The following is an 11893-nucleotide window of genomic DNA, read 5'->3' on the forward strand; positions in this document are numbered from 1 at the left end:
CGCCACCACCCATCATCAACACTTGCCCACATCATATCGGTCGTGGCACTCTTATCATCTCTACAATCTTTGCTATGCCTGCCATTGTTCTTACTTCATCCATTTCCAATCTTCCCAGAAAAGATATTCCCATAATACACTCAATATTCTCATCTCTGATCTCTCAAACTTTATTTCCTCTTTTCATCTTAAATCCAAAGTTTCCGATCCATACATTAACACTGGTCTTATTACTGTGCTATAGATCATGACATTTACCTTGATTGATATTTTATTATCACATACTACTCCTGGTACCTCTACACTTTCCCCACTCTGTATTTATCTTATTCTCAAATTCAGCCACACAGCCTCCCTCCCGACCTATAGTAATTCGTAAGTATCTAAATTGCTCTATCTGTTTTATAACTGAGTCTCTACTTCCATGTATAGCTATCGTGTCCCTACCTTCCTTACTACTCACCAAAGATTTAATCTTATCCACATTTACCTTCAAGCCATCCCTTCTAAAGTCTCTTGCCACTCTACAACCCTTCTCTGTAATGCTTTCTAATTTTCAGCAGTGATCACCAAACCATTTATATACATTAACTCCCACAACTCTTCATTTCTGATTTCTTCCCATACCAGATATACGACCAGTACAAAAAAAAAAAAAAAAAAAAAAAAAAACCGGCTTTATGCTGACCATTGCTGTAATCCAACACTAACTTCAAAGGTTTCTGTTTTTACAAAAGCTGTTAATAGTTTTGGTCTTGGTCTTTTGTATTTCATTTCTACCATTGTAACTGGCTTACTATAAAAATGGCATCAAGAGTCACTTTCCCTCTCATGTCTATACTATGTCTTTACAATTTCTCTCAATCTCTCATGTACTATCTCCTCAAAAACTTTCAAACCATACACTGTTAGTTTAATTACCCTGTATTTTCCTCATTCCACGAGGTTACCTTTCTGCTTAAATGAAGATACCAATAGAATCTCCTTCCTGTTTTTTTTGGCATTATTTCCTCGTCCCATATTGCTCTCAACAGATCCAGCATCCATTCCTTGCCCTCTGTAGCTAGTATCTTAACTATTTCAATTTGAAACAGTGATGGACCTGGTGCGTTACCATACTTCTTTTTACTCAATGCCCAGTTCACTCCTGTACTCAGTATCTCCATCACTGTTGCCTCTACCCTTTGTGCTTCTCTCATCTCTTTATCATTCTCGGTATTCAGTAATTGCTAAAAAGGTTCTCTTCATCTCCTCTTAATGTTATCAGCTCCATGCAATATACTTGCCTTTGCCTTTCCCTTACGTTTGGAATCTTATAAATATCCTTTTCTCCTTCATTTGTTCCTAGCCTTTCATTTAATTGCTCTACCTCTATTCCAATAGCTATAAATACTTTCCTCCCAGACTCTTTTTCTTCTTTCCTATATTGTTCCTCTGCTTCCGGTGACTCTTAATTTCCAGTCCTTAAATGCCTTTGACTTCCTTTTGACGGATTCTTACATCTCTCTTTCTCGGCACCACTTTTCGCATTTCGACACAGCAAATCCTCTGGCTGTTCCTTCTAATTCCTCCGTATCCATTACACATATTTCTTTTATATCCAACCAGATATTTTCTACTCTGTTGCCCAGTCCTCAATTGATCTCAATTTTCTCCTTGAAGATCCCAAACCCTAATTCTACATCTACTCTTTCTCTTCTTGGGTTTTCTACCTCTCATTTCAGCATTCATCACTACAAGTCTCTGTTGTTTAAAGCTTGCTTCCCCAAAAATCATTTAACAGTTTATCTCATGTATTTTGTCCGCTTCTCTAACCAATATGTAATCAATTTGGCTTTCCACTTATCCAATTCTATATGTTATCAGATAATTATCCAGCTTCTGAAACCAGATGTTTACGCAAAACTCTGAGCTTTTTCTAATATATACACTCCATCTTCATTTCTAATTCCAATCCTTTGGCCTCTATGTGCCATTTGCCTCCTCATATCCATCCAGTCTTTTTCCCATTCTACCATTAATGTCTACTACTGTGATTAGCTTCTTCTCCTCTTTCACGGTTCTAAAAGTCCTAAAACTCTTGTCAAGATAATTATTTTTCTTGTTCTTTATAACCCATCTGAGGGGCCTATGCTGAGATTATACTTATTATCAGATCCCATATAATCAATGGCATCTTTAAAAGCTTACCATTTATTATTTCTACCTTTATCACTTTTTTCCGGCCAGTTATTACATATTATGACCTCATACTCCATTGCTTCCTTCTCATAACACGTTGTAACACAGTCGTGAGCCCTGCGGTACCCTTCGTCCATTTAACCTACCAGAAGGGAGATCCTAACGTTCTTTGCTTATAGGTGACGTCCTAGCCTCATCCACATTCAAAATAGCATAGGCATGGCTTGTAATTTAGACGAAGGTTTTTACCATCACATGCCCTCGCAGATAACATTCACAGTTGTTGTTGGTGGACCTAGCAGGAGCTTCCACAGTTATTGGCAGTGAGTTTAGTCTTTTGCTAAAAAGCAAGTCTACAAGACAGCAACTGACCTTTTAGTCCCTTTCTACTACATGCAGGATTTAAGGTGATGGTATTCATACACCCCTACCACAGGGCCAGTATTTATAAACTATCAAAAGCTTTTTCAACCTAGCCATCTCTCACTAAATTTATAATTCTGAAGATCCTGTATTGCAGATCATAGTTCCTAAATGTTTAAATGAGTCTACCTCATTAGTCGTTTCCCCTTTTAATCTTGTCTTTCTTTTATTTTTCTTGAGCTCAACCTCGTGTAATATTTCATTCATTCTGGTAAGCAAGCAATGTAAATCCTGTGGTATTCAGCTAACAAGGACATAATCTTCTGCATATTCTAGATCTGCTAATTTTCTATCACCAATTCAGTCAAATGCTTCTCCATCATCTCCGACTGTTCTACGCATTACATTAATCATGAGGAGGATAGACAACGTAGGTGACAACCCATTCCCTTGGAGTACTACACTGTTCACTAAAAGTTCAATTGATAAGACTCAATCAACATTAACTTTGCACTCGCTATGCTTATGAGTAGACAATCAAATCCACATCCTTAAGAGGAATTCCATAATAATGCAGGACTCTCCATAAAATTGGCCGGTGCACACTATCAAATATGAAAGGCTTTTTCATAGTCCACAAATGTCATCGAAAGTGGATTTTTAAATTCTACCCATTGGTGTACATTATTATTATTATTATTACCTAAGCTACAACCCTAGTTAGAAAAGCAGGATGCTATAAGCACAAGGGCTCCAACAGTTTGGAAAAAAAGCCCAGTGAGGAAAGATAATAAGGAAATAAATAAACGATATGATAAAAACTTAACAATTAGTAAAATGTTTTGAGAACATTAACAACATCAAAACAGATATTCCATATATAAACTATAAAAAGACTTATGCCAGCCTGTTCAACTTCAAAACATTTGCTGCGAGTTTGACCTTTTTGAAGTTATACGGATTTGACTACCCGATTAGGTAGATCATTCCACAACTTGGTCAAAGCAGGAATAAAACTTCTTGAATACGGTTTAGTATTGAGCTTCATGATGGAGAAGGCCTGACAATTAGAATTTACTGCATGCCTAGTATTATGAACAGGATGGAACTGTCCAGGAAGATTTAAATGTAAAGTATGATCAGAATTATGAGAAAGCTTATGCAATATTCATAACGAACTAATTGAACGATCAAGAATAAGAAATTTAATAGACCATAAGTTCCTGACCAGCAAATTAAGACCAGACAGGAGAACAATACTCGAAGCAAGATAGAATGAAAGAATTAAACACATCTTCAGAGTAGATTGATTACCGAAAAACTTGAAAGATTTTCTCAATAAGACAATTTTTTGTGCAATTAAAGAAGACACAGACCTAATGTGTTTTTCAAAATTAGATTTGCCGTGGAGAATCACACCTAAAATTTTAAGTCATACAGAATTAAAGAAATATTATCCATGCTGACATCCAGATGTTGAGGAGCCACTGTCCTTGATCGACTTTCAATCATACATTGTGTTTTGTTAGTATTATACTTCATGCCCCATAATTTGCACCATGCACTAATTTTAGCTAGGTATCTATTAAGTGATTCAGCAACTCCTGATCTACATATAGGGTATGGAATTGCTGTGAAGAGTGTAGCATTATTTGCATATGCAACAAGCTTGTTTTCTAGGCCAAACCACATGTCATGAGTATATATTATAAAAAGCAATGGGCCAAGAACACTACCATGAGGAATGCCAGATATCACATTCCTATACTTACTGTGGTGCCCATCAACAACAACTCTTTGCAATCTATTACTTAAAAATTCAATAATGATGCTAAGAAATGACCCACCCCTTCTCAAATGTTTGAGTTTGAAAACAAGGGCCTCATGATTAACACGGTCAAAGGCAGCACTAAAATCAAGAGCAATCATACGAACTTCCTGACCACAATCAAATGATTTCTGTACAGCATTGAGGTTGTAAGAAGCGCATCAAATTCTCCAAGGCCCTTACGAAAACCTAATTACAAACTAGGGAGCAGATGATAACCTTGAGCAAACCTATCAAGATGTATTGCCAAAAGGCATTCAAAACTTTAGATAATATAGGAGTTATGGAAATTGGGTGGTAATCAGTTGGACTTGAGCTACCGGAAACACATTCATATAGTGGAGTAACATTACCAATTCTCCAACATGCGTTAAAAGCTCCTTTTCTTGCTAACTTGCACAAAATAACATATAACTTTGGAGCTAAGAAATCTGCAGTCTTTATAAAAACAGAGGAAAAATACCATTTGGGTCTTCACTTCCAAAAGCATCCAGGTCCAGAGCTTTAATTTCACGAGATCAAAAAGCTAAACTAGTTAGTTTAGCCTCAGGAAAACAGGAATGAGGAAGGTGACGTTTCTTACTGTCAAACAAATCAGCCAAAAGGGTTGCCCTTTTCTTTGGACATTGAGTGACAGAGTCATCTGGTTTAAGTAAATGAGGAACTGTTGCATCTACAGCAAAGAGTGTAGATTTAAAGGAAGTCCACCACTTATGTTCCTGGGTTGTACAAGAAAAGGTTTCTTTTATGGTTGAATTATATACCTTTTCAGGTGAAACATAAACTCTCTGACCAAAGCTCTAAGCTGAGTATAGTTATTCCAAGAAAAATCTGATCTGTTACCCTTCTAAATATTATAGGCCTCCTGCTTCTCCAAATAAGCGTCTACCATCATCATTGAACCAGGGTTTGTCCTTCACTCGGTATATTAGCACAGGAGAGGGGATACGCCTATCTATTATGTTGACTAGATTTTCATTTAAAGGGACAACAGGATCAACACTACTATAAAATTGTGACAAATTCAAGCCTAAAAGATCACTTGAAATTCACTTCCAGTCGGCTTCAAATTTCATACGAACCTTACATGAGTATGATACATCAGGGACAAACTGATCAGTCTTCACTACTGATGAAATCAAGGCATGATCAGATGTCCCAACTGGAGAGCCAACCTTACTTCTTATAACACCAGGGGAGTCTGTGTAAGCGAGGTCCAAGCAGTTATTAGACCTTTGAGTAGCTTCACTTAGGATTTGCTCACAGCTGGATTCAGAGGCAAAGTATACAGTTTTTGAGCCATGGCAATAGGTTAGATGTGGTTAGGTCAATAATTATCCTTCACATTTCAATGGATTAATACGTAAGGGTTTATGGATGAGCCTCCATTAAATATATAGAGAAAAATTCTAAAATAGTTAGTACTTGTTTATTTTTCATAGGTATTTAGAGTTTTACTAATAATTAAAGTATCATATAATAACCCAATCCCATCTTTATGGTATTAATAGACTATGAGAAAGATTTTTATTCTGTCAAAAAGTGAATAGTAATGAAAGCCCTTCAAAGACAAGTTATAGATGAAAATTATTCTAGAACACTTGAGGATATCTATGCAGGAAGTACAATAATCATATAACTGTATAAAGATAGTCAGAAAATTCATATTGAAAAGGAGTTTGACAGGAAGACCGCATCTCTCCTAAATTATTCACAGCATGCCTAGAAGTTTTGATAATTTAGCTTAGAAAAAATGAAGGAATTATAATTTGGAATACCTAAAGAACTTAGGATTTGCCTATGCCATAGTTATATATAATGAATCATGGGAGGACTTGCAAAGGATTAGAGAATATTTCAAAAGAGCAAAGCAGAAATGTATAACAGAAAAGTTAATGCTCAATGTAAATTAAGTGAGACAACAATTAAAAGTTATGGACGAATAGTAAGCGTTTCCCTATGACAAAAAACAAATTGGAAGAAGGATAAGCATGAGAGGGAGGGCATTTGGTAAAAAAAAATGAGATTATGAAATGTAAAAGGCCATTTTCTATAAAAATAAAAGTATTTAGTCATATTGTCCTAGCAATACTAACTTATGCATGAAAAAAAAATTACAGCCTTACTAAAGAGCTATGGAAAGAATAATGATGGGAATAACACCAAGAAACAGAAAAAGAACACCTGGGTAAGATAGCAAACTAAAGTAGAGGATATTCTACCAAAATGTTAGAAAAAGAAGTGGATATGAGAAAGATATATAAATAGAATGACAGAAAATAAATGGACATTAATAATAAAATCGTGTTGGTAAGAAAAATTAAGCATTTCTATTAACAGAAACTTCATAATATTCACTGAATAAATGGATGAACATCCTTTGCAGAAGAGCTTCCAAACTTCTAGAGAATTTACCAATGCTGTGTTATTGGAAAGTGATAAAAAAAATGACAGATGAGTGCGTAGTCTATAAGATTGTAAACACCTTGAAGGGTAGGTCATGGAAATGGTGGATGAGCATTTCTTTCTCACAAGATCCACAGTTCACTAATACACTAGGCTTTTTAATTATTGACGGCTGCTATCATTGTAATTATACACACCATAGTGGGTATAGGAATATGATATCTGGTGTTCACAAGGGTAGTTAGTGTTCTTGGCCCATTACTTTCCATACTATATACACTTGACATGTGGTTTGGTCAGGCAAACAAGCTTGTTACATATGCAGATGATGCTACTCTCTTCCCATCATTTCTAACTTTTGAATTTAGATATGGGGTTGCTGAATCCCTTAATTGAGATCTAGCTAAAATTAGAGCATGGCGCAAATTATGGGGTATGAAAATGAATCCTAACAAAACTCAAAGTATGATTGTCAGTAGATCAAGCACAGTGGCTCGTCAATAACTGGATCTAAGCATTGATGATATTTCTTTAACTTTGTATGACTTGAAATTTTAGGTGTGATTCTCGAAAGCAAATTTACTTCTGAGAAATACATTAAGTCTGTATCTTCTTCAATTGCACAAAAAAATTGGCTTATTGGCTTATTGTTCCGAGTATAGTTCTCCTGTCTGGTCTTCAGCTGCTGAGTTTTATTTTAATTTGTTAGACAGAAACTTACGGTCTATCAAACTCGTTATTCCTGATCTAGATATTATTCTCTAGCACCGTCGTTCAATTAGCTGATTTTGCATGTTGCATAAGATATTTTATAATTCTGACTATCCTTTACATTCAGATCTATCCACACAGTTCCACCCTATTCTTAATACTAGGTATGCAGTTAATTTTAATAGTCAGGTCTTCTCCATCATGAGGCTCAGTACTACACAGTACTGTGACTAAGTAGTGGAATGATTTTCCGAATCGGGTAGTTGAATCATTAGATCTTCAAAAGTTCAACCTCGCAGCAAATGTTTTTATGTTGAACAGGCTTACATAAGTCCTTTTATAGTTTATATATAAAATATCTGTTTTAATGTTGTTATTAGTTTTAAAATATTTTATTTTAAATTTTCATTACTTCTTATATTGTTTATTCTCCTATTTCCTCTCCTCACTGGGCTATTTTTCCCCATTAGAGCTCTTGGGCTTATAGCATCTTGCTTTTCCAACTACAGTAGGGTTGTAGCCTAGCTAGTAATAATAATAATAATAATAATAATAATAATAATAATGATAATAATAATAATAATAATAATAATTACCTCTAATATTCTAACATCACTTCTCTTGGCATTCTATCATAAGCACAGAAGAGCTTCTGGTTTCCCTCTTGCTTAATTTCCTATAGCTAACTTCCTATAAAGATGGCATCCACAGTCCATCTGCCCTCCATAAATCCATACTGTTGCTTCCCAACCTTTATAACCTCTCTCTATGTCACATCAAGTGCCCTCTCGAAATCTTTCAAACCATGTTCTGTTAGTACATTCCATGACATCACCTTTTTGCTTGAATATTGGTCATAGAGAATTGTGGCTTTTTATCAAGGCGCCTCATGAGGGAGATCATAGATGCAGTGAATGGGACAATATTTTAACAATACATATTTTTTATATTTGTAAAGTTTCTCGAGAACAAAGATATTTGTTTTGGTTAGAAAACATTGTCTGACATTTTATCGCATTCTGGAAGTTTTTGTGATTTGATAGTTTCAGGTTTTTAAGAGACAGGTTTGATAGATAAAATGTGAATATCTTTTGATCTGTTGTATCTCTTACATTTACTATATATTCATCTTTTAATCCATTACATTTACTATATATTCATCTTTTAATCCATTACATTTAATATCGGTTATATTTTTCCCTCCCGAATTTATTCGGCCCAGAACTACATGAGTCGAGATTGACTGATTGGGCCGGTAGATCTCCTCCTTTTAAGGATGTTATTGATAACGTATATATATTCAATTTTACTTGGTTTGATCATAAGCAGAATAAGTGGGAAAACAATATTTTTCTTTGAATTTAAGCCCAAGAAAACTAAGGGTCTATCAAATATTTTATCAGGTATATAAAGCTTTTCAAATCGGTTTAATAATAAAATATGCTCTGCAACAGCTTAGCCAACTCAGAGACGCATATCATATGTCAAGATAATTATCAGTTTTATAAATATTACAACATTATCTAACTTTAACAATTCATACAAACTTTCCTTATCTCATACACCAACGGGTGTCACACGATCGTACATAGAAACAACATTTCATTTCTTATATGTATTATGCTTGTATCTTCGCTCTCCCCTCGCACTGAAAAGAACCTGAAATAACATGTCTGTTTTTATCACCGTTAACTGTCAACCGGTGAGCTTTTCGGTTGAAGATGAAATTGCCTGTTATGTTTTGTATGCCATTTTTGCCTGATGTTTATGTATATATAAACGAGTGTTCTGTAATAAAGTTTACTCATTTGCTTTCATCCAGCCTTTGAGTCACAATCTTCTCTCGGCCCGTCATATTGATGACTCCGGAAGTCGACTCGCTCCTCCCGCCTTCCGCCCATCCTCGCCTCTCCGTCATTGGTACTATGGTGGACTCCACGGAAGTTGGCGCTGCCCCATTGAAACTTTCGTCGTTCGCCAGCAGAGGGGTGTTTGGTTAGGTTCAGCGCGCAGAAGTCAAGTTACGCATCAATGGCGTAACTCGCTCAACCACCAAAGCAGATTATGTTCTCGCGGCGATACCCGACTACACCCTCCAGGAAATATCCGACTGGCTTTGTGAACAAGGAGACGCCCCAATAGCGTATGACGCCCTCAAAACATACCTTCTGCAGCAGTACTCGCCATCGCCAGCCGCCCGTATAGCAAAGCTTTTTCAGCTCTCACAACAACCGTTGGGGGACCAAAGGTCTTCGCTCGCCCTCAGGGAAATGACCAGTATCGCTCGCCTGCAACCTGCCACAGACGGCTTTCCTCGTGAGGTGAACCTACTTCGTTCCTTTGGATACGCCGTTTACACGAACATGTACGCACTGACATACCCGATGTCGTTAGTTTACCAATAAAGGAATTGATGACCAAAGACAACGCCCTTATGGACAGCCACTTCACGAACTTCAAGACCTCCATCAATGCCTCCCCTCCTGACAAAGAGGACACCTATTGAACGTAAACCGAAGCTGACGTGAATGCCGTAAGACATACACGCCTACCCCGTGACATGCCAAAGCGGCGACAAATCCACCCACCTCCCACCACTCGTCGCCCCAAAACCAACGACTTCTACAGCCACTTACTGCCTCCCATCAACTGCAGTTTTGCTACTACCACAACAGATTCGGGGTAGACGTGAAAAAATGTGCCAAGGATTGCCAGTGGCCAAAAAACGTGTGATTAGGCCATCGCTCTTAGAGGTGGCCTCCCATGTTTCTAATCTTTTCTTTTTACATGATGCAAGAACGGGCGTGCAAATTTTGGTAAACATGGGTGCTTGTCGTTCTCATTTGCTACGGGAACTCTTCAGGATACTACGTAGTCTGCCGACGTCCGCCTGGTAGCTGCCAACGGATCTGTGATACCCACCTACGGTTACTAGAACCTCATATTATCGTTTGGAAACGGTAAATTTAATTGAAAGTTTCTCATTGCTAATGTAACATTGCAAATCCTCGGTGCGGATTTCCTCTCTCATTTCCACCTTCTGGACGATGTCGCCCACCGACGATAGGTCAACGCAGACTCGTATTTGGCGAAACGTCTTCTTTGGAGGATCCTTTTTTGTTTTATTTTTATTTATTTTTATGTTTGCCAAATCCAGAGAGAGAGAGAGAGAGAGAGAGAGAGAGAGAGAGATTGTGTCAGCAAGCGAAAGGTAGTTAGTGTATTGATAGTTTGTTGTGAGAAAGACTGTTGGTGTAAAGGAGAATGTTTGTTTATGTTTTAGTTAGTTTAGGACAGTGGTGAATTACTTGGGTAAATGCTTATTTTCGTTTGACTGTAGCAAGAGTCAGTTTTTTTTTAATGCTGGAATATTATCATTATATTATTCGACTACCATTGGAAGTGATTGGTTATTTTTCGAATAAGTACAGTTTTGTTTATATTTGCTTGTCATGATTGTGAATGATAGGAACAGTTTATTATTTATCTTTGATTATAGTGCGATAGTTTAGTTAGTTAGGAGTGTTCGTAAGTTTTTTCTTTTTTATTTCTGCAGGCCGTGATTCCTTCTTGGAGAGACTTGCTCCTTTGGAGAGATTTTGTTTAAGTGGAATCGATTGTTGACTACCTCGCTAATAATAAGAAAGTTGATACTGCTACTCTGAGTTAGATTATTGTTGATGACCCAGACCGAATAAATTTCCGATTTTTGATGATGATGATGATGATGATGATGATGATGAGGATGATGATACCGCTCATGACGCAGATCAATAAATACAATTAATATTTGTCAGTGTTCCGGTTGCTGCATATTTGTGTTTTTTTTTTTTTTTTTTGGCAATTAGAGACTGTTGGCCCTTTTGTGGACAAAAGTGTCCACTCGAAATCATATATTTATTCATATATATATATATATATATATATATATATATATATATATATATATATATATATATATTTTGGTGTTGGTGTGTGGGTTAATTTTAAGTTTTGTAATGGGTTTTGTTGGTTTATGGTTAATGTCTATTTTGTGTTAAGTATATTATTAGTGATAAGTGTGATTTTTTTTGGTTTATTTGAATGGTGTCACGTTTTTTGTATGTTTAGTGTTTAAGTTTTGTTAGTGCTTTATTGATTTTGAGGGTTTAATTGATTGTGGAAGGGTTTTTAGTGTTAATTATCTTAGTTTGTAAGAAATACAGTATTAAGGTTATGTTTTGTTTTTATGTTCTTTTTGTCTAAGAGTCCAGTTTAAGGTAACGTAAGGGGAAAGTTTGTGTTGCCGAGACAATTGTCTGTTTAGTGTGATCAAGGGTGTGTGGGTTGCTGTTGCAACATCCCGCCACATTATTTTGGTGCCCGAACAGGGACTGCCGAGATGGGAGAGAAAGCTGAATTTTT

The sequence above is a fragment of the Palaemon carinicauda genome, chromosome 26, assembly GCF_036898095.1.
Source record: "Palaemon carinicauda isolate YSFRI2023 chromosome 26, ASM3689809v2, whole genome shotgun sequence".
NCBI lineage: Eukaryota > Metazoa > Arthropoda > Malacostraca > Decapoda > Palaemonidae > Palaemon > Palaemon carinicauda.